Genomic DNA, 21,353 nt, shown 5'->3' with positions numbered 1-21,353 from the left:
GGCAAAACACGCAAACACATCAAATTTTAAAATTTAAATGTAAGTCTAAAAAAGAGAAAATCTTCGACTAGATGTTAGCAAAAAGGCTCCTCTCTAGTATAAAACATCCTATAAAAGACTACTCTCGGGGCTGGGGATTTAGTTCAGTCATAGAGCGCTTACCTAGGAAGCGCAAGGCCCTGGGTTCGGTCCCCAGCTCCGAAAAAAGGAACCAAAAAAAAAAAAAAAAGACTACTCTCTAAAACTCCAAGTTAGCCCAGTCTCTCACACCTGCTTTGACACCTACACTCCAAGCAATGGCTGTGATGAGAGTTAAGGGAAATAGACCAGTAAGCTAAACACGCTACCAGTCTTGGTTTTGCAGCTACAATTACCCCATCTAAACACATTCTGAAACTATTAAATAGAAAAGTCAAGAAATAAACAATGCATTAAATATTATCACCAGTCTGGGCCTACAGAAAAATAGTATACACACAGCTGAATACACTCAGAGTTTCTCAAAACTTACTTCCCAAAGGTGAGTTGGGAGACCTCTGTATATTGAGTTTAAATCACTAACATTCAACCATAAACTATATCAGAATTTCTTTCCTTCACAAACCTCAAGTCATAAGAACACCTGAAAGGGACAGAAGGGACAGCTCAGCAGAAAAGACACTCACTGCAAGCGCATGCCTGAGTCTGAGCCCCTGACCTACACAGATGGAAAGAGACCCAGTTCCACACGTTTCTCCTCTAGCTTCTATCATGTAGCGCACACACACACACACACACACACACACACACACACACACACACACCATACATAAATAAATAAGGCGAAGTTTACAATGAATACCCAAAAAGGCAAACAAACTACATGATCAAAAAGACAGTGCTAAAGCAATGTAGGGTTTGGGATGGGGAACACTGACAGCATAGCATCCTGTGGGTTGGCTACTGAGCGATGCTGGATGTCTGCCCACGCTGTTCTGAAGAAAGCTACTTATTTTGTATATGCTTGTAAGCTTCCAGCTGTGCAAATAGTTAAAAGAAAATGATAAAAATGGACAAGCGAGATGTTGAGAATAACTTCATTAGTCAACATGCCTGACTTTATACAAGCATTTAAAATTTGGTTTATAGCCAGATACAGCCTGATACTCTAAGCAGTGGCCTATTCTTTTCTTTTTCTTTTTTTTTTTTTTTGAGAATTGATTAAACAGTCATAAAAGGAGCTATAGTTAAAAATTGAAAAATGGTTAAATATTAAAACTGCTTCTCATAGAAAATATTAATAAAAAAGAGGCCTGAAACATTTATCTATTTATTGCACAGGAATGTGCATAAAAGGACAGACTAGTAATTCATATGTAGCTGTTCCTAGGTACCAAGCAATCATGTTAATATTTTCCCTTCACAGTAAGTTTTCTGAAAAGATCCCTACCCTAGCTTGTCATTTATTTCTCAATCAACTGCCAAATGACTTTTAGTCATCCTATGCTTCAGAGATATCCTTCAGACTTGGCTCTCTCTGTCTATCTCTCTGTCTCTCTGTCTCTCTCTCTATCTATCTATCTATCATCTATCTATCTATCTATCTATCTATCTATCTATCTATCTATCTATCTATCTATCTATCTCTCCCCTCCCCATACATGTTACAACCTTAGAGTTCTGTGTTTAATCTCAGTTGTTTTAGTTTTACCTGCTTCTCCTGGTTAACCAATAGACTGTTGGTACTTCAAGTAGCAAGGGAAAACTTTGTTTACCTAATCTACAACCCTAATTCCAATCACTCTTAGCCTCCAGTTCCGTGACAAATGCAAACTGAACAGCACTGCCTCCAATTGAACATGTCCAAAACTGAGCTCATAGGAAGCTCCTAAAACATGCCCGAATGAAGGCCAAGGAAAGCAGAGACATGGCAGAAACCAACTTCTTGTCAAGGCAACTACGCCAACTAAAGGAGGAGCTTGATATTATTGCTAAAATCTGACTGGCACGAGAAACAGGATACTAGGCACAGAAGTTTAATTCCATGCCATGAAGCTGTCTTCAGCTAGAAACACAACTAACTTGAACTCTTAGGTATGTACAAAGACAACGTCAAACTTGCAGTGATGGAACGATCAGCCAGAGCGCAAATGGGACAATGAGTAGGAGGAAGCCAACACTACAAGTCTCTGTGAATAACAAGGCACACAAAATGCCTGGCTTGATCCTTGTACAACTAAGATATGCTTGTACGTGTGCCCAACTTAAAGGGGTGAATTAATTCTGGGTGCCAAAGACTCAAAGAAAATCTGAGTATCTTAGGAAGCTTCCCTGGCATGCTTCTTACTACTGCTAAGTAGTAACACTAGAGAAAATACATACTCCCTTCTACTTTTTCTAGTGCTAAAATATTTAACCCCATCAAACTATTTCAAATACCAGTGAAATGTAGGTTTGCCCTGTACCCATAAGAAGCTAAGCAGTGTTTTGTTACTAGGATTTAAGCCAGCCCCCCTCAAAAAAAAAAAACAATGAAATGTTCTCCACAAAAGAAACTTTCTACAAGAACTGATGCAACCAAGATGGTAGAATGGGAGAAAGTTCAGGACTTCCTGTCTTACTTCATCAAGCAATTTCCAGTGTGTGCCACTGAGAAACCAGAACAGAGGCTCATGCACCACAGTCAACAATACAACCACATGCACTAACACAGGTAGAAGGGACATTCCTGGGCTCTCCAGCTCCAGTTTCAACCCAGGGTGAGGAGGAAAGAGAAAGGTTGCACACCACCATATTGATTTTCCAGATGATACTTAGAAGTTGGATTTCAGTCTCAGCTCAGAATCTGAGCTCTTAAAAGGTGTCAGGTTATGAATTGCTAGAAAGCACATCGTTGTCCACTCGTGCAGCAGGTAGTTAAAGTACCAGCTCAGCACAGAACTAACAACTAAATCATCCAAACATCAGTTTCTCCCAGGGAGGGAGAAAACTGGGACACCTGTCTAACACTCTGGTCTTGTGGAAAGAGCCTAAGGGACTGGATAATGTAAGCACAAATGTATGGCCATGCATGGGGACTCTACTGCTCCAGTTTCACAAGAAGTGAAAGAAAAGACAAGAATAAGTATGATCATCAAACTTTTTCAGGAGCTTCCCAAAGGACTTGTTTAACCTGTTTTTGATGTTATAATGGAATCAAGTAGAACGTACTTGCAGAGGAAAAGACACAAATAGAAAAGCAACAAAAAGTTGGGCCAGGACTCTACTGCTCCAGAGGATCCAAAGTACAGTGACAACACCAGTGTAAACAAGATTGTAGGATGATGTCATTATGCAGGTGAAAGCAGGTACAAGATAGAACGAGGCCTGTCATTGGATAAGAAGGAAGGAAAAGTTTGAGAGAGGAAGAGGAGACAGGGAAAAAGATACCGAGAGAACATTGAGGCAGATATTAAGATTCCTCTCTGCACATTACAGGTTGTTATGACTATTCTTAAGGGTTGGCTATGTACAGGGCTTTGTAAGTTTAGGTGGGCAATTATATCTTATCAGTTGGATCAGAGGTTATTGTGTTGTGTTATTTCATGTGGCTATTTAATTGAATTCAAGAGAGTGGGTGGTGGCTGGAGACACTGGGCCATCACAGAATTGGGATGTATATGTCTGGCATGGTGGCAACCTGCCTTGGGTTGGTGCCAGGCTCAGAGAGTAGACATTGGCAGTGTGATATGGATGGAGCAAAGCAAAATGTAGGATTAGTAGATATTTTCCCAATCTGTTGGTTGCCATTTTGTCCTATTGACTATGTCCTTTGCCTTACAGAAATTTTGCAATTTTACGAAGTCCCATCTGTCAATTCTTGATCTTAGAGCATAAGCCATTGGTGTTTTGTTCTGAAAAGTTTCACAAGTGCCCATGTATTCAAGTTCCTTCCCCACTTTTTCATCTATTAGTTTGAGTGTATCTGGTTTTATGTTGGAGGTCCTTGAACCACTTGGACTTAAGCTTTGTACTGATTGATAAGAATGGGTCAATTTGCATTCTTCTACATACTGACCTCCAGTTAAACCAGCACCATTTGTTGAAAATGCTATCTTTTGAATGGTTTTAGCTCCTTTGTCAAAGATCAAGTGACCATAGGTGTGTGGGTTCATTTCTGGGTCTTCAATTTTACTCCATTGATCTACCTGCCTATCTCTGTACCAATACCATATAGTTTTTATCACTATTGCTCTGTAATACAGCTTGAGGTTAGTGATGGTGATTCCCTCAGAAGTTCTTTTATTGTTGAGGATAGTTTTCCATATCCTGGGTTTTTTGTTATTCCAAATGAATTTGCAAATTGCTCTTTCTAACTCTATTCAGAATTGAGTTGAAATTCTGATGGAGGTTGCATTGAATCTGTAGATTGCTTCTGGCAAGAGGGCCATTTTTACTATATCAATCCTGTCAATTCACAAGCATGAGAGATCTTTCAATTTTCTGAGATCTTCTTCAATTTCTTTCATCAGAGACTTGAAGTTTTTGTCATAGAGATCTTTTACTTGCTTGGTTAGAGACACACCAAGATATTTTACATTATTTGTGACTATTGTGAAGTGTCATTTCCCTACCTTCTTTCTCATCCTGTTTATCCTTTAAGTAAAGGAAGACTATTCATTTATTTGAGTTAATTTTATATCCAGCCACTTTGCTGAAGTTATTTCTCAGCTGTAGGCATTCTCTGGTGGAATTTTGGAGTCACTTAAGTATACTATGATATCATCTGAAAACAGGGATATTTTGCCTTTTTCCTTTCCAATTAGTATCCTTTTGGTCTCTTTTTGTTGTTTAATTGCTCTGGCGATGACTTCAAGTACTAGATTAAATAGGTACAGTGATAGTGGGCAGCCTTGTTTTAGTCCCTGATTTTAGTGGGATTGCTTCAAGTTTCTCTCTATTTAGTTTGATGTTGGCTACTGGTTTGCTGTATATTGCTTTAGCCATGTTTAAGTATGGGTCTTGAATTCCAGATCTTTCCAAGAATTTTACCATGATGGGGTGTTGAATTTTGTTAAAAGCTTTCTCAGAATCTAATGAGATGATCATGTGGGTATTTTTTTTTCCTTTGAGTTTGTTTCTATAGTGGATTACGTTAATGGATTTCCATATATTGAACGATCCCTGCATCCCTGGAATGAAACCTACTTGATCATGATGGATGATCTTTTTGATGTGTTCTTGGATTTGATTTGCTAGAATTTTGAGTATTTTTACATCGAAACTCATGAGTGACATTGGTCTGAAGTTCTTTCTTTATACGGTCTTTGTCTGGTCTAGGTATAATCATAATTATGGCTTCAAAGAACGAATTCAATAGTGCGCCTTCTGTTTCTATTTTGTGTAACAGTGTGAAGCGTACTAGGATTAGGTCTTCTTTGAAGGTCTGATAGAATTCTGTACTGGTCCTGCGCTTTTTTGGGGGGAACTTTTAATAACTGCTTCTATTTCTTTAGGGTTATGGGACTGTTTAGATGGTTTATCTGATCCTGATTTAACTTTGGCACCTTGTATCCATCTAGAAAATTCTCCATTTAATCCAGAATTTCCAATTTTGCTGAATATAGGGTTTTGTAGTAGGATCTGATAATTTTTCCCTCAGTTTCTGTTGTTATGTTTCCCTTTTCATTTCTGATTTTATTAATTTGGATACTGCCTCTGTGCCCTCTGATAGGTCTGATTAAGGGCTTATCTATCTTGTTGATTGTTTCAAAGAACGAGTTCCTGGTTTTGTTGATTCTTTGCATAGTTGTTTTTGTTTTTACTTGATTGATTTCAGCCCTGAATTTGAATTTTTTTTTCCTGCCTTCTACTCCTCTTTGGTGTATTTGCTTCTTTTTGTTCTAGAGCTTTCAAGTGTGCTGTCAAGTTGCTAGTGTAAGACCTCTCCAGTTTTGTTTGTTTTTTTGTTTGTTGTTTTGTTTTTGAGGCACTCAGAGCTATGAGTTTTCCTCTTAGCACTGTTTTCATTGTATCCCATAAGTTTGGGTATGTTGAGCCTTCATTTTCATTAAATTCTAAAAAGTCTTTAATTTCTTTATTTCTTCCCTGGCCAAGTTATCATTGTGTAGAGCGTTGTTCAGCTTCCATGTGTATGTGAGTTTTTGTTGTTTTTGTTGTTATTGAACACCAACCTTAGCCCAGGGTGATCTGATAGGATGCATGGGATTATTTCAATCTTCTTGTATCTGTTGAGGCCTGTTTTGTGATCGATTATATGGTCAATTTTGGAGAAGTTACCTTGCGATGCTGAGAAGGTATATTCTTTTGTTTTAGGATGAAATGGTCTATAAATATCTGTTAAATCCATTTGGTTCACAACTTCAGTTAGTTTCACTGTGTCTCTGTTTAGTTTCTGTTTCCATGATTTGTCCATTGTTTAGAGTTGGGTTTTGAAGTCTCCCACTATTATTCTGTGAGGTGCAATGTGTGCTTTGAGCTTTAGTAAAGTTTCTTTTATGAATGTGGGTGCCCTTGCATTTGGAGCTTAGATGTTCAGAATTGAGAGTTCATCTTAGTAAATTTTTCTTTTCATGAGTATGAAGTGTCCTTCCTTATCATTTTTGATAATTTTTGGTTGAAAGTTGGTTTCATTCAATATTAGAATGGATACTCCAGCTTGTTTCTTGAGACCATTTGCTTGGTAAAAATTTTTTCCAGCCTTTTACTCTGAGGTAGTGTCTGACCTTTTCACTGAGGTTCATTTCCTGTATGCAGCAAAATGCTGGGTCCTGTTTTTGTATCCTGTCTGTTAGTCTATTTCTTTGTATTAGGGATTTGAGTCCATTGATGTTAAGCAATATTAAGGAATAGTGATTGTTGTTTCCTGTTATTTTTGTTAGAGGTGGAATTATGTTTGTGTGGCTATCTTCTTTTGGGTTTCTTGAAAAAAGATTAATTTCTTGCTTTTTCTAGGGTGTAGTTTCCCTCCTTATGTTGGAGTTTTCCATCTATTAACCTTTGTAGGGCTGGATTTGTGGAAAGTATTGTGCAAATTTGGTTTTCTCATGGAATATCTTGGTTTTTCCATCTATGGTAATTGAGAGTTTCACTGGATATAGTAACCCAGGTTGGCATTTGTGTTCTCTTAGGGTCTGTATGACATCTGCCCAGGATCTTCTGGCTTTCATAGTCTCTGGTGAGAAATCTTGTGTAATTCCTATAGGTCTGCCTTCATATGTTACTTGACTATTATTTCTTACTGCTTTTAATATTCTTTCATTATTCATTTTGTGCATTTGGTGTTTTGACTATTATGTGATGGGAGGAATTCTTTTCTGGTCTAAGCTATTTGGAGTTCTGTAGGCTTCTTGTATGTTCATGAGCATCTCTTTTTTTAGGTAGGGAAGTTTTCTTCTATAATTTTGTTGAAGATAATTACTGGCCCTTTAAGTTGGGAATCTTCACTCTCTTCTATACCTTTTATTCTTAGGTTTGATCTTCTCATTGTGTCCTGAATTTCCTGGATATTTTGGGTTAGGAGCTTTTTGCACTTTGCATTTTCTTTGATGATTGTGTCAATGTTTTCTATGGTATCTTCTGCCCCTGAGGTTCTCTCTTCTATCCCTTGTATTCTATTAGTGATGCTTGCATCTATGATTCCTGATCTTTTTTCTAGGTTTTCTATCACCAGGTTGTCTACCTTTTTTGATTTCTTTATTGTTTCTATTTCCATTTTTAGATCCTGGATGGTTTTGTTCAATTTCTTCACCTGTTTGGTTGTATTTTCCTATAATTCTTTAAGGGATTTTTTGTTTTTCCCCTTTAAGGGCTTCTACTTCTTTACTTGTGTTCTTCTGTATTTCTTTAAGAGTTATTTATGTCCTTCTTAAAGTCCTCATCATGAGACGACATTTTAAATCCAAATCTTGCCTTTCCAGTGTGTTAGGGTATTCAGTACTTACTATAGTGGGAGAACCAGGTTCTGATGATGCAAAGTGGTTCTTGCACTTTCTTCCTGCCATCTGGTTATCTCTGATGTTAGTTGGTCTTGATGTCTCTAGCTGGAACGTGTTCCTCCTGTAGGCCTGTGTGCCTGTGATGTTAGGAGTGAGAGTACTCCTGGGAAACCAGCTCTCTCTGGGCAGGCTTTGAGTCCAGAGGGCTGTGGGACAACCTTAGCTCTGAGCACAGATAGAGACCAGAAGGATCCTGTCCCAGGCTGATCCGTGGTTCCTGTGCCCTGTGCACTCCTGGCAGGTCCCACTTTGGACAGTTAGTAGAGTGAAAGTGGAGTCTCACCTGTAAACTTAGGAGTGAGAGCACTCCTGGGAGACCAGCTCTCTCTGGGCTTTGGGTCTGTAGGGCTGTGTGATAGCCTTAGCTCTGGGAGACCGGAGATGGAGACCGGAGTCTCCAGCTAATTCTTAAAGGTCTTCCATTGATCAAAGAAACAGTCCAAGGAACTAGAGAGAGGATTGTTTTCCACATATACAGAAACAAACACAAAGTGTTAAAGACTGTGTACGATGGTCCAAATAATGGAAGAAATGAATCTCCTCAAGTTAATGCTTAAGAAACAGGAGCCTAAGAGTGACCTGCACCCAGTGTTCTGGCTCATGCCTATAAACCCAGCCTCACAAGAGGACTGTCAGGAGTTTGAAGCCAGCCTGCTTAGCCTGAGCCAAGGAAATGATACAAAGAAAGAAAGTCTGTCAAAAATATAGAAGTATCACCAAAATGCTCAATAGGCTTGAAAACATTGAACATTAAGAATTTAAATAATTGAATGTGAAATTTTTTTAAAGAAAAACAAAAATGGGGACTAACTGAACTAAGAAATTAACTAGAGGGAGGTCTAGAGAGAGGGCTCAGTGTGAGAAGTACTTGCTGTCTATCATGCGAACTGGCGTTTGATCCCATCACTCATCTAAGGAGCCAAAGGTTGTAACTGCAGGCTTATCCACCTGCACCCCAGTTCCCAAATAGCACTTGTAGGCTTATTTATGTATGAATAAATGCCTAGGCCATAAGCTTGGGCTTGTTCCCCATTAGCTTATAACTTCTACAACCTGTTTATTCTATTCTATGCCTGCTACCACGGCTGGTTAGATATCTCTCCTGGTTTCATACATCTGACTTCCTCAAAGTCTGGGGTAAAACTTTCATTCCTGACTATATCCAAGAGTTCCTTTCTCCCCCAGATGTCCCACCTTCTTATCTTGCCTTAGCTCATTGGCCATCAGCTTTTTATTGACAACTTCCACACAATGCAGAAGAGATTATCCCCACAAAAGGTCCCACATACAACAGAAGAGATTATCCCCACAAAAGGTCCCACATACAACACTGAATTCCAGTTCCAAGAGATCCAACATCCTCTTCTGGACTTCATATATACATATACTACCATCCATACACATATACACCTACACTCACACACACACATCAACACACACATACAAACATGGCCTACAAACACATATAACAGCCAAACACATACACACACAAATAAATAAGTAATTTTTAATTAACTAGGGGGGCTCAAGAGCATTTATTATAAAGAGCACAAAAAAATTAGTACCTCAAATCACATTTAAAATTATCCAGTTTGAGAAGCAAAACAGAGAGGAGGGAAAATAAAGGAAGCATAAGGAATGAAAGGATTGCCCATCTGACCATCATGCAGTACTCTATTGAAAAAGAAAAGGCAGCTACTCAGCTATTAAAAACAACAACTACCTGAAATTCATAGGCAAATGGATGGAACTGGAAAATATCATCCTAAGTAAGGTAACCCAATCACAAAGAAACACACATGGTATGCACTCATTGATAAGTGGATATTAGACCAAAAGCTTGTATTACCCAAGATACAATCCACAGACCACATGAAGCTCAAGAAGGACGACCAAAGTGCAGATGCTTCGATCCTTCTTAAAAAGGGAATAAAAATATTCATAGGAGGAGATATGGAGAAAAAGCTTAGAGCAAAGACTGAAAGAATGGCCATTCAGAGCCTACCCCACCTGGAGATCCAGCCTATACACATACAGCCACCAAACCCAGACAATATTGCTGATGCCAAGAAGTGCATGCTGACAGGAGCCTGATATAGCTGTCTCCTGAGAAGCTCTGCCAGAGCATGACAAATACAGAGGTGAATACTAGCAGCAAACCATTGAATTGAGAATGGGGTCCCTACTGGAGGAGTTAGAGAAAGGATTGAAGGAACTGAATGGGTTTGCAACCCCATAAGAACAACACTATCAACCAACCAACCAGAGCTCCTAGGGACTAAACCACCCACCATCGAAAGACTACACATGGACAGACCCCATGGCTCCAGCTGCATATGTAACAGAGGATGGCTTTGTTGGGCACCAATGGGACCAAAAGCCCTTGGTCCTACCAAGGCTGGACCCTCAGTGTAGGGGAATGTCAGGGTGGGGAGGCTAGAAGGGGTTGGTGGATGGCTGAGGGAACACCCTCATAGAAGGGGATGGGATAGGGGATTTATGGATGGGAAACCAGAAAAGGGGATAACATTTGAAACGTAAATAAAAAATCCAATAAAAACACATAGAAAAATTTAAACAAAGAAAGAAAAAGACAAGACAGAAACAGGCAGCAGGACTGTGTGCAAGAGTCTGCTAACAAAAGGACATCCAGATTTATGTAGCTTGAAGAATTGCAAACAAGCCAAATGAAAGAGAGTCGCGCTGCAGCACACCATGAATCATCCTGTCAGAAGACAAAGCGGGGATCTGAGATAAAAAGAGTAAACTAACTAATATACACTGGAGCCTCCGCAAGACTTCCAGGAGACTTCACCACAGACTCCTGACAGACTAGGAGAGACTGGATGATATATTCAAAGGACCGAAAGAGAAAGAATGGACTACCATGATTTTATGCCCTGCAACACTTTGCTCTAAAGAATGAAAGCATTTCGCAGCCACAGTCACAGCTGAAGGAGTGCATTGTCACTAGACCTGATCCAAAAGAAAGGCTGCAGGGATCTCCCCAAGTCAAAGGAGAGGACACTAATTAGCAACATGAATAAGCAAGTAAGTGTAAAGACAATCACACAGGCAAATAAAGATTAGTCCATTTATGTAATTTTCATATAGAAGTAATTTTCAAACCCAGTATAAACACATAAATTTTAAAAATAACTACAATTATTTGTTAATAATATCTAATATAAAATGGGAACATTAATAAGATATGTGGAGGGAATAGGAATAAAGAGTTCTTGTATTAATCAAAGTTGTTATCACAGGCTTAAAATAAACACCTTCCTTCCAACACCTTCCCAGTGGATGCTTCAACAGTGGACAGTATGTACTGCCCTACCAAGACACATAGTACTAAAGTACTGGGCATACCAAACACACCATATTCTCAACAAGGAGCATCCATGTAGAGATGGGACAAATGCACACGACTTCATCGTTCTGCCTACAATGTAAAAATCTGGATGATTTATTTCTGGAATTCTCTACCTAATACTCTCATACTACAGTCCACTGTGACTGAATCTGCAGAAAGTAAAACTGTGGTCAAATGGACTGCTGTAGCCCATCATAACTAAAACATGATTTATGCAAGTTGCATAGTAATATAATTTTTAATGTAGTAAATATATCAAATATAAATAAAAACAATCCAAGCATACTGCACAACCAAAAACAATTGAATTACAAAGAAAGGCAATGAAAGAAGAAATTAAGAAAGGAACTATAGGGGTTGGGGATTTGGCTCAGTGGTAGAGTGCTTGCCTAGCAAGCGCAAGGCCCTGGGTTCGGTCCCCAGCTCTGAAAAAAAGAAAAGAAAAAAAAAAAAAGAAAGGAACTATAAACCATAGAAAGCACTTCATTGAATGGTCATGCTAAGTGCAAAAATGGGTAACAAAACAATGCACACATGCACACTTGGGGTTGGGGATTTAGCTCAGTGGTAGAGCGCTTGCCTAGCAAGCACAAGGCCCTGGGTTCGGTCCCCAGCTCTGAAAAAAAGAAAACAAAATGCATACTTTAACCAATGGATCAAAGAAAAAATAAACAAATTTAGAAAACACTAAAACAATTGAAAATTACAATATAATAAAATGTACACGGTGAAGTGAGAGCAATGCTACAAAGAAAATTTAGAGTTATACACATCTAAAAAATGAGGGAAAATCAAGTCAACAACCTAAATTTAAACCTTCAAATATTAAAAAAACAAAAAACCCAAATCCTACAAATAGGAGAAAATATTAAGATTAGAGCAGAGATTAAAAAAATAAGGATTATAGAAAAACCAACAAGAGTTAATCTTCTGAGAAGATCAAAAAAGTGACACTGAGGCAAAGGGAGGCTCAACTAAACCAGGAGCCAAGGAAGAGCTGCCAGGAGCAGTTTATCAGGAATGAGGACGTTTCCAGAGAGTGCGGCTGTCAGTCATGTGGCATACTGGACAACGCAGGTAAAATGGAACCCCCTGAAGATACACAGCTTGCAGAATCTGTATCATGATGAGGCAGGAAGGGCAGGAGCAATACAAGTTCAAGGCCAGCCTGGGCCAGCCTGGGCCAGCCTGGGCCAGCCTGGGCCAGCCTGGGCCAGCCTGGGCCAGCCTGGGCCAGCCTGGGCCAGGCCACAAGCAAAGGAATAATGCAAACTATGCGCGCAGCAGCCAGACCCTGTCTGAGAAAGAGAACTCAGAGAGAAGGAGGAGAGGAACTTGTTTATAATGGTCTCAAAATAGAATAGAATACCTAGAAATTAATGTGACCAAATAGATATATGCCGGAACTATGTAACACTAATGAAAGAACTATAAACACAAATAAATAAAAAGGCATTCCATGTTCGTGGGTTTGAAAAATTGATGTCATTAAAAGATTTATAATACTCAAAGCAATACACATCAAAATTTTGATGGCTTTTTTCACAGAAAAATAAAAAATAATACTAAAATCTACATAGAACCAAAAAGATCATATATAATTAAAGCAATCTGGAGAAAAGCTAGCAAAGCTCAAGACATAAAACTTTTGGTTTCAAAATATAGGACAAAGCTACAGTGATCAAAATAGTGCAGTTCTAATACTGGAATAATATGCATTCCGAAAGGAGAAAGCAAAATAGAAGCTGATACAATTTTTAAAACATAGCAATGAAACAGCCTTCTAGATCACACAGAGACCTGGGCGTGGGGACATGCCTGTACCTCCAGAGCTCCAAAGGTCGGGGCAGGAAAACCACCTGGAAGTCAAGGCCAGCCTGGGCACAGGCTGCAGGCTTAGCTAGAGTGAAGTCATTCTAGTTTGTTTTCTGTTGCTGTGATGAACACCTTAACCAAAAGTATCTTTATTTTATTTTATCTCACACTTTCAGGTCACAGTCCAGCTTTGAGGGAATCAAGGGGAAACTCAAGGCAGAAACTTGAAGACAAGGACTAAAGCATCAACTATGGAAATCACCAGTTACCGGTTTTCTCCCTACTTCTGACCCTTGCTTTCTTAGATAGTCTGAAACATCCTGCCTGCTGATGGTACCAACCAAAAAGCTGGGCGCTCCGTTTACAATCAAGAAATGTGTCAAAGATGTGCCTACAGGCCAATCTGATGAAGCTGCTAACCCCACTGAAGCTCCCTCCAATGATTCCCAGGCTGTATCACTGTAACAAGTTGACAGCCGAAGTTAGCTAGGAGAGAAACATTGCTGAGGGAGGGAGGGGAGGGAGGGTGGGGAGGAAGGGGAGGGAGAGACACAGACAGAGAAGCAGACAGACAGACAGAGGCAGAGAGAGAGAGGAGAAAAGAAGAATGACTGCGTAGGGAAGGGAAGCCTGAAGACTTGACCTTTGGACACCACTTTCGCCTGGGATGAACAGGAGGAAACTGAGGGCCTGTCTGGTTTTGATTCCAGAGATAACCAAAAATAGTAAAATCTGACTGCTGAGAAGAGGAAATCACAGTCAATCTCACCAAGCAACCAAAAACTCAGCTGGAGATCCTGCTCTTGAGAAAAGATTGCAGTGGGCACGGCCATGGTGCCGTGCAGCTTCTCTGCAGTCTACAGAAGAAACAAGCTCAGAGCAGACATCAGGGCCTCCAGCTCTTACAGTCTTCCCGCCCTCTTCCACGATGCTCCCAGCATCCTCAGAAGCTGTGTTGTAGATGGACCCATGGGGGTTAGGACCTGCACTGTCAGCTGGTCTCTGTGGGTTCTGGAGGACGTGTCGTGTCCTGAAACATAGGAACTTCTTTGCTGGGGAGTGAGGTTTATACCCAACCTTCTATGCCTTCCTCATGTCCTCACACTGCGTACCCGTGAGTATAAGGGTAAGTATTCAAATGCAGCAGTAGGTTCTCCTCTGGACCCGCTACCTTACCAGCCACAGGAGGAATCTCACAGCCCCCAACCCTACATGAAGAGCTACAGACAGTTAGTGGCTTCTGGGAGAAGAGAATCAGTCTTCTCCAGGGAAGAGCCTTTCCCAGGTTATCCAATCCCAAGTGATCAGTCCTAAACAAACATATATACATGCATACATACATACATATACATATATGACTCAGCAGTGTATGCATATGTGTGCACATGTGCATAAGTGTGCATATGCATAAAACAATAATTGAAAGGTCATGAATTGGAAGGACGACATGGGAGGAGCTGTGGAGGAGGGAGGCAGAAATGATTTACTTTCAGTACACATACATGACGTTCTAAAAAGAAAGTCATAAACACATGTGAAACAATTTGCAAAAAAGATTGCAGCAAAGGCAGCTGGAGAGGCAGCCAATGTGCAGACTGTGGATCTGAATTCAGATCCCCAGCGCGGGGCCCACTTGTAACTCCAGAGCTAGAGAGGAAGGGATGAAGATGAGCAGCTACCCTTAGCTCTCTGACCAGCCAGCCAGTCTCGCCGAACCGGTGAGCTCCAGACAGACAGACAGACACACACACACACACACACACACACACACGCGCGCCCAATTATTATCAGTCAATCAATCTACTCCATTCACAGGTACACTGTGTACACACCAGTACACACATAAACATATCATAGCCTCAACACCATAACTCTAAGCCAGGTTTATGCTGGCTTTAGTAACTACATTGTTACGTCTTCTTATCTGTGATGAGTAATCTCCCAAATGGAGTGCTTCACACTTGCTGAATTCTGTGTCCTCGTATGCCTCTCCACGCTGTATTGGGGTTGGGTTTATGATTCATTTTCTTTAATAAAACACACCAAACTGAAACTCCAGTAGTGCTGGGTCAAAGCCTTAAGGTGGCCCTGGAACATTCACTTCTACCCAGTGAAATGCTGCGTATCCATGTCAGAAGTCCGAATGCCCTAGCAGAGAGAAGAGACACATGGAAAGTCCATGTGGAAAAGTGACAAGAAAAGAGAAAACACTGATGCTGCATGACAAAATGACCCCAGCCTTCAGAGCCAAGACAGTCTGCCAACCACCCAACCGTCCCACCTCCAATGTGCCAAGTGAAGGAGTGAGCTATTTTCAACATTACAGCTCTGTCTGTCTAGTCCCTAGATCAGAGCAGGCCAAATCAAAAAGAGAGAGTGGTCCCACTCAGTCCAGTCAGTCAACACATAGACAAAGCAATAAAGTCATTGCCCTTTAAGTCCTTAAGATGGGTCATCACAGAGTTACAGACCAATAAGACAGAAACTAGTTCCTAGTAGCAGTTAAATAACTGGACCTAAAGCAACCAGTCCAGTGGTAGGACAGGCACCTTGCAGAGGTGGGAGGAGTCTATGTACTGGAAGAAAGAAGAAGAAAGAAGAAGAAGAAGAAGAAGAAGAAGAAGAAGAAGAAGAAGAAGAAGAAGAAGAAGAAGAAGAAGAAGAAGAAGAAGAAGAAGAAGAAGAAGAAGAAGAAGAAAGAAGAAGAAGAAGAAGAAGAAGAAGAAGAAGAAGAAGAAGAAGAAGAAGAAGAAGAAGAAGAAGAAGAAGAAGAAGAAGAAGAAGAAGAAGAAGAAGAAGGCTGGAAGGACATGGAAGAAAATGGTATTTAGTGTAGAATAAAAGGTCAATCCACAGTTTGGAGACAGAAAGCTTGCCAAATATAACCTTAATGTGGAAAATAAAAGGTATCTTTAATGAGTTTTATGACAGTAGACTAAAGATAATTCTAGCTAAATACTAAAATGCAACTAACTTATTTTAGCTGAATCATAAAATGTGGAAAGAAAAATAAAGGTTTCAATTTCCAGCAAGCACATGCTAAAGACATTCCCAACATGGGGCTTATAGCTTTTAAAACAAACCATTTTTCATTCTCAGTTTCTCATACCAACAAAAGAGCTCAAATTAAGACCTGACATTCAAGCAAGGTCTGAGCACTACCCAGATAGAAAAGGCAGACTTGTCAAGGTAAACCCTTGGTGAGACTGAGGAGGTGGGAAGCGGCTGTCAGGCGATGCAAGCCCTCACACGCAGAGTCCTTTAAGATAAGTGTGTGCTTCACATACGGGTCCACGCGCACACGAGTTCTCTAAAGCTCGCTGAGGTTTTCTCTCAAGTGTTCTCAGCCAAGACTCAAAAGGTGAAAATGACATATCTCTAAGAGAGATTAGATGTGGCTTCGATAGTGTGAACCCTAAAGGAATGCACAGATATCTATGGACACTGGGCTCCAGAAGGGAAAAAAAGGCTTCTGAAAGACAGACTAGGAAAATTATTCAACTAGGAAAGAAGGATAACTTGGGGAGCTGAAGGATAATACAGAGCCCAGTGAGACAACTTTGAAATGTGACGAGAGAACATCTAGCATTTGCCCATCTAGATTCCGGAGCTGTTAGACTCCAGTGACTCCTTTGTGGCTCCCACAGGTTGCTTGTAGGAAATGTCTGCTGAGGTTTTCCTTCATGTCCCTCATCATCATATCCTGGGTGTCTCCAGGAAGACACAATGTTCAATACAAACACAAAAAGATGCTACTGATTCGGGGCTGGGGATTTAGCTCAGTGGTAGAGCGCTTACCTAGGAAGCGCAAGGCCCTGGGTTCGGTCCCCAGCTCCGAAAAAAAAGAACCAAAAAAAAAAAAAAAAAAAAGATGCTACTGATTCCCTATTAGTGAATATAAATTACAATCACAAGATATATACCATACACAGACTACTACACACCCATAAAAACGAATACCAACACTTACCTAGTACTCCTGGCAAAATTCTGTATTATAAAAAAACAGCAAATCTTTTCTTAAACTGTTATGTATACTTAAAGCATTTCTAATTAAAATTCTCATCAGAGGTATGTATAGAAAATAGAATGTAAACTAATTACAAAGTTTATATAGAAATGCAAACAAGAATTGCCTGAGTGTGCTACTTTGAATGAGAATGGCCCCCATAAACCATGTATCTGAATGCTTAGTCACCAGGAGATGGCACTATTTGAAAGGATTAGAAGGATTAGGGGTAGGGACTTGTTGGAGGAAATATGTCACTGGGGGGTGAGCTTTGAGGTTTCAAAAGCCCAGGCCATGCCCAAGCCTAGCCTCTCCCTCACCCACCCCCTGTCTCTCCCTCTATCTGTAGAGAGGACATAGCTCTCAGCTACTGCTCTAGCACTATGTGCGCCATGTTCCCAACCATGATGATCATGGACTAAGTTTCCAGTTAATTGTTCTCTTTTATAAGAGCTGCCTTGGACATAGTGTCTTTTCACAACAAAAGAACAGTGACTAAGAATACAGGTAATCTTGAAGAAAAAGAAAAGCTACAATGGCAGTAACAAAATCTCTGGAATTGTTCTAAAGCTAAACTACTTGAAGCACTATGGCAATTTTACTGTGTCTCCAAGGTGATTCTAGATCCTATAAAATTGAGGGAGAAAATCAACATGGACCTGTGACCTCCACATACCCACACACACGCACGCACACGCACATGCCACACACACGCAAACGCACACACACACACAAGTCTTGTCCATAGCAGCAGGTAGAGCTCTAGCTCACCAACAGTGGAGCACATTTCCAGCATGCAGTAGGACCTGGGTTCAATTCCAGGCACTTGAATCACTACAGCATTAACACAAAGACAAACAGAAAAATCTACAGGTAAGAAACAACCCACACAAGTAAAATTCCTTGATTTCCAAAAAACAGCATTAAACATAGCAATGAGGAAAGATTGGCTTTTAAAAAACAAACAAACAAACAAAAACAAAAGCAAAAAACAATGCTAGATCAATGGAAATCCTGGTGACAATTCGGGGAATTAGCTATGACCCCTACCTCATACATATAGATCAAATCCAAACAGATCACATATCTAAAAAAAAAAAAGGAAAACCAAGAAAGCTTCTAGAAAATATCATAGATAACCATTCCAATGATCTTGGGGGAAAAATCTCAAATACAAAACAAAAACAGACACAACAAAACTCTAACAAAACTACATTCCACAATTATTGTTCAACGAATAGTTTAATGCTTTCCCTCTCCTAATTGCATGCTAAATTTTTGTCTCTAGAATAAAGTTAACAGTTAATGTAGCTGAGTAATTAGGCTATGGGGATCTATGCCATGAGTTGGTTTGTCCTTATAATAAGAATAGATTTGCTATAAAACAGCAAGCTTAGGTCCTCCCCCCTCTCTTTCTCTCCTTCCCCCTTCTTAATTCTACCATGGATTTACAGCAAAGTAGCTCTTTCAGGGTGCCAGCATCTTGACATGACACCTATCAGCCTCCTAGAATTGTAAGCCAATAAGTTCTGTTCCTTACACTATCTAAGCAAACACAGTGTTAAGGCAACATCAAATGCAGTAAGACCCTCCCCTCTGTAGATGGAAGTGCAGCTGTCAAGATGAGAAAAGGTGTTTGTGGGAGGTGTGGTGTGTGGTGTGTGTGTCTGCAGGTGCACACGTGAGCCAGTGGAGAACTGGCATCAGTGCCTTCCTCTGCTGCTCTCCACTCCATTTTCTCTCAGTGACCTTGGGCTTACCATTGACTAGACTGGCTGCAGGAAACCCCCAGGGATCCATTTAGGTCCACTGTCTTCTCCCCCTGCCACAGTACCCCACGGTGTGTGCTTTCCAACACTCTCCACTGACCTGACTTTCTCGGAACAGGTACTGGGAATCAGAACTCCGTTCTCTGTGCTCCTGCAGCAAGTGCTTTACCACGGAGCCGTCTCCCAGCCCCTGATGTTTCTAACTATCCTATCCAACAAAAACTTCATATTCCGAATTTATAAGGACAAATAAAGAGTAGGAAAAGACCATTTTTATGTATAGAAAACAGTAAAGTCTGGAGCAAGAATTTCACAAAGAGGAAATTCACACGGTAAACATGAATAAAAGATGTTCAAAATCTTTAGGGATGAAGGACAATGTTAACTAAAAGTACACATCCACAACAACCCCAAGCTAAAATTAAAATACAAATTAACAATCTAAGTATGAGCAAGGATGGAGACCACAGAATGCTTCCAATCTGCCTAGTGGATCTATCCATTATCATGACACCTTAGAAAGCTCTTTGGCAATATCTGCTGTAATTACCCTTCTAAGTCAACACACAATACAAAGCATATGGACACACAGACACTGCAAAGGCTGTAAAGGAATGGTCACAAGAGAATTATCTGTAGTAAATAAAAACTAGCAATACTCCAAAAGCTTAACAATGAAGAATAAATATAAATAGTAATGTGTTCACATAGTAGTTAATAAATCTATTCTAAGTATAGCAACACAAAGCAAAGGGAGCTTGAATCTGAAACAAACATACTATGTGCATTGTTTTTTATTTTTTTGTTTCTTTGGATTTTTTGTTTGTTTGTTTTGCTTTGTTTTGTTTTTTAAGTTTAGACGCTGGGCAGTGGTGGTATACACCTTTGATCCCAGCACTTAGGAGGCAGAACCAGTCAGATCTCTGTGAGTTCGAGGCCAGTCTAGTCTACAGAGAGTTCCAGGAGGGCCAAAACTACACAGAGAAACCCTGTTTCAAAAAACAAAACAAACAAATAAGAAAATAAAAAAACTTCAAACTAAACTGTGGTGAGATGAGAGCAGTGCCCACCTTAGGGGGAACAGCAGTAGAGGGGCTGGTCAGGAGAGCTGGCTGTGTTCTCTGTCTTCGTCTGTGATGTCGTTCTATCAAGGTTTTCATTGTGTAGAACTCCATCAGGCTTTATAATGTGATGTGCATTATATTCTGTGTGCCCTGCTGTGTATGTACACTTTGGTTTTAAAGGTTTACCACAAGACAAAGAATTAACTACACCTAAACTTTTAAATGATTAATCTGAAAACAGGAAGAAGCAAATCTCAAATATACAGTGTATGAAAAGAAGAACTGAAGAGGAGGAGGAGGTTGGAGGAGACGGAATCGGGGTTAAAAAGAGGCAAAGGCAGGATTGGCATGAACACAAGACCGGTGCTTTGCTCCCTCTCAGGAAGAGAGAAAAGCAGCAGCAGCTGGGAAGGGCACCAGGTTAGAGTCAGAACATGCGGTCACTGGGCTTAGAGCAGCGCAGTGTTAGCTCTGTCATTCTTCTCCAAACTTCCAGGGCATATGGTTTGCACACACTGTGACTTGCGTATGTGGCACAGCTGTAAGCCATAGAATAACCTGAATTACAAGTGATCACACGGCTATAATGAGTCCTGACTTTAGATACATGTCATTTCACTCATCTGAGCAGCAGTTTAATATCATACACGACCTGCAGAATAGTCTTGAATATACTGCAAAATAACAAAACACTACAAAATAAACAGCAACAATCTTTCATACCAGTAAAGCATCAAATAACATTTTTATAAAAAGTAACCAATGGCCATAACATGCTTATTTTTAACTTTCCAAGAAAATGTTACTAGAAATAAAAAGGAAAAGCTAGTTAAAAAGTTAGATGCTTCACTCCTCACTGAAGGACTATGACCTGTGACAGATCCTAGGAGAGGGATGTCACTATCCTTATAGTAGTCAGAAAGCTTACTAGTGTTCCAGTGGGTGACAGCCCACTCACAGCAGTAAGCAACCAGGACTAAACTCGGTGGCTGTCTTAGTAAGGGTTGGACTGCTGTAAACAGCAGACAGTAAACACCATGACCAAGGCAACTCTTATAAGGATATTTAATTGGGGCTGGCTTACAGGTTCACAGGTTCAGTCCATTACCACCAAAGTAGGAGCATGACAGTGGCTATCCAGGCAGGAATGAGAGTTCTGTGTCTTCACCTGAAGAGAAGACTGGCTTCCAAGCAGCTAGGGTGAGGGTCTTAAAGCCCACGCCCACAGTGACACACCTACTCCAAGAAGGCCACACCTCCCAATAGTGCTATTCCCTGGGTCAAGCATATGTAAACCAGCACATTCCACTCCCTGGCCCCCATGGACTTGTTCAAACACATGAG

At 40.4% G+C, this 21,353-nt stretch overlaps 1 protein-coding gene across 5 annotated transcripts in view; it reads right to left on the bottom strand.

The window, feature by feature from the left end:
* Cep112 (centrosomal protein 112) overlaps window positions 1–21,353 on the bottom strand; it is a 467,011-nt gene that overhangs the window by 410,752 nt on the left and 34,906 nt on the right. The window lies entirely within an intron of this gene.

This window comes from Rattus norvegicus, chromosome 10, assembly GCF_021556685.1.
Source record: "Rattus norvegicus strain SHRSP/BbbUtx chromosome 10, alternate assembly SHRSP_T2T, whole genome shotgun sequence".
NCBI lineage: Eukaryota > Metazoa > Chordata > Mammalia > Rodentia > Muridae > Rattus > Rattus norvegicus.
Note: the sequence above shows the minus strand (reverse complement) of the source record. Positions and strands in the feature narration are given on the sequence as shown.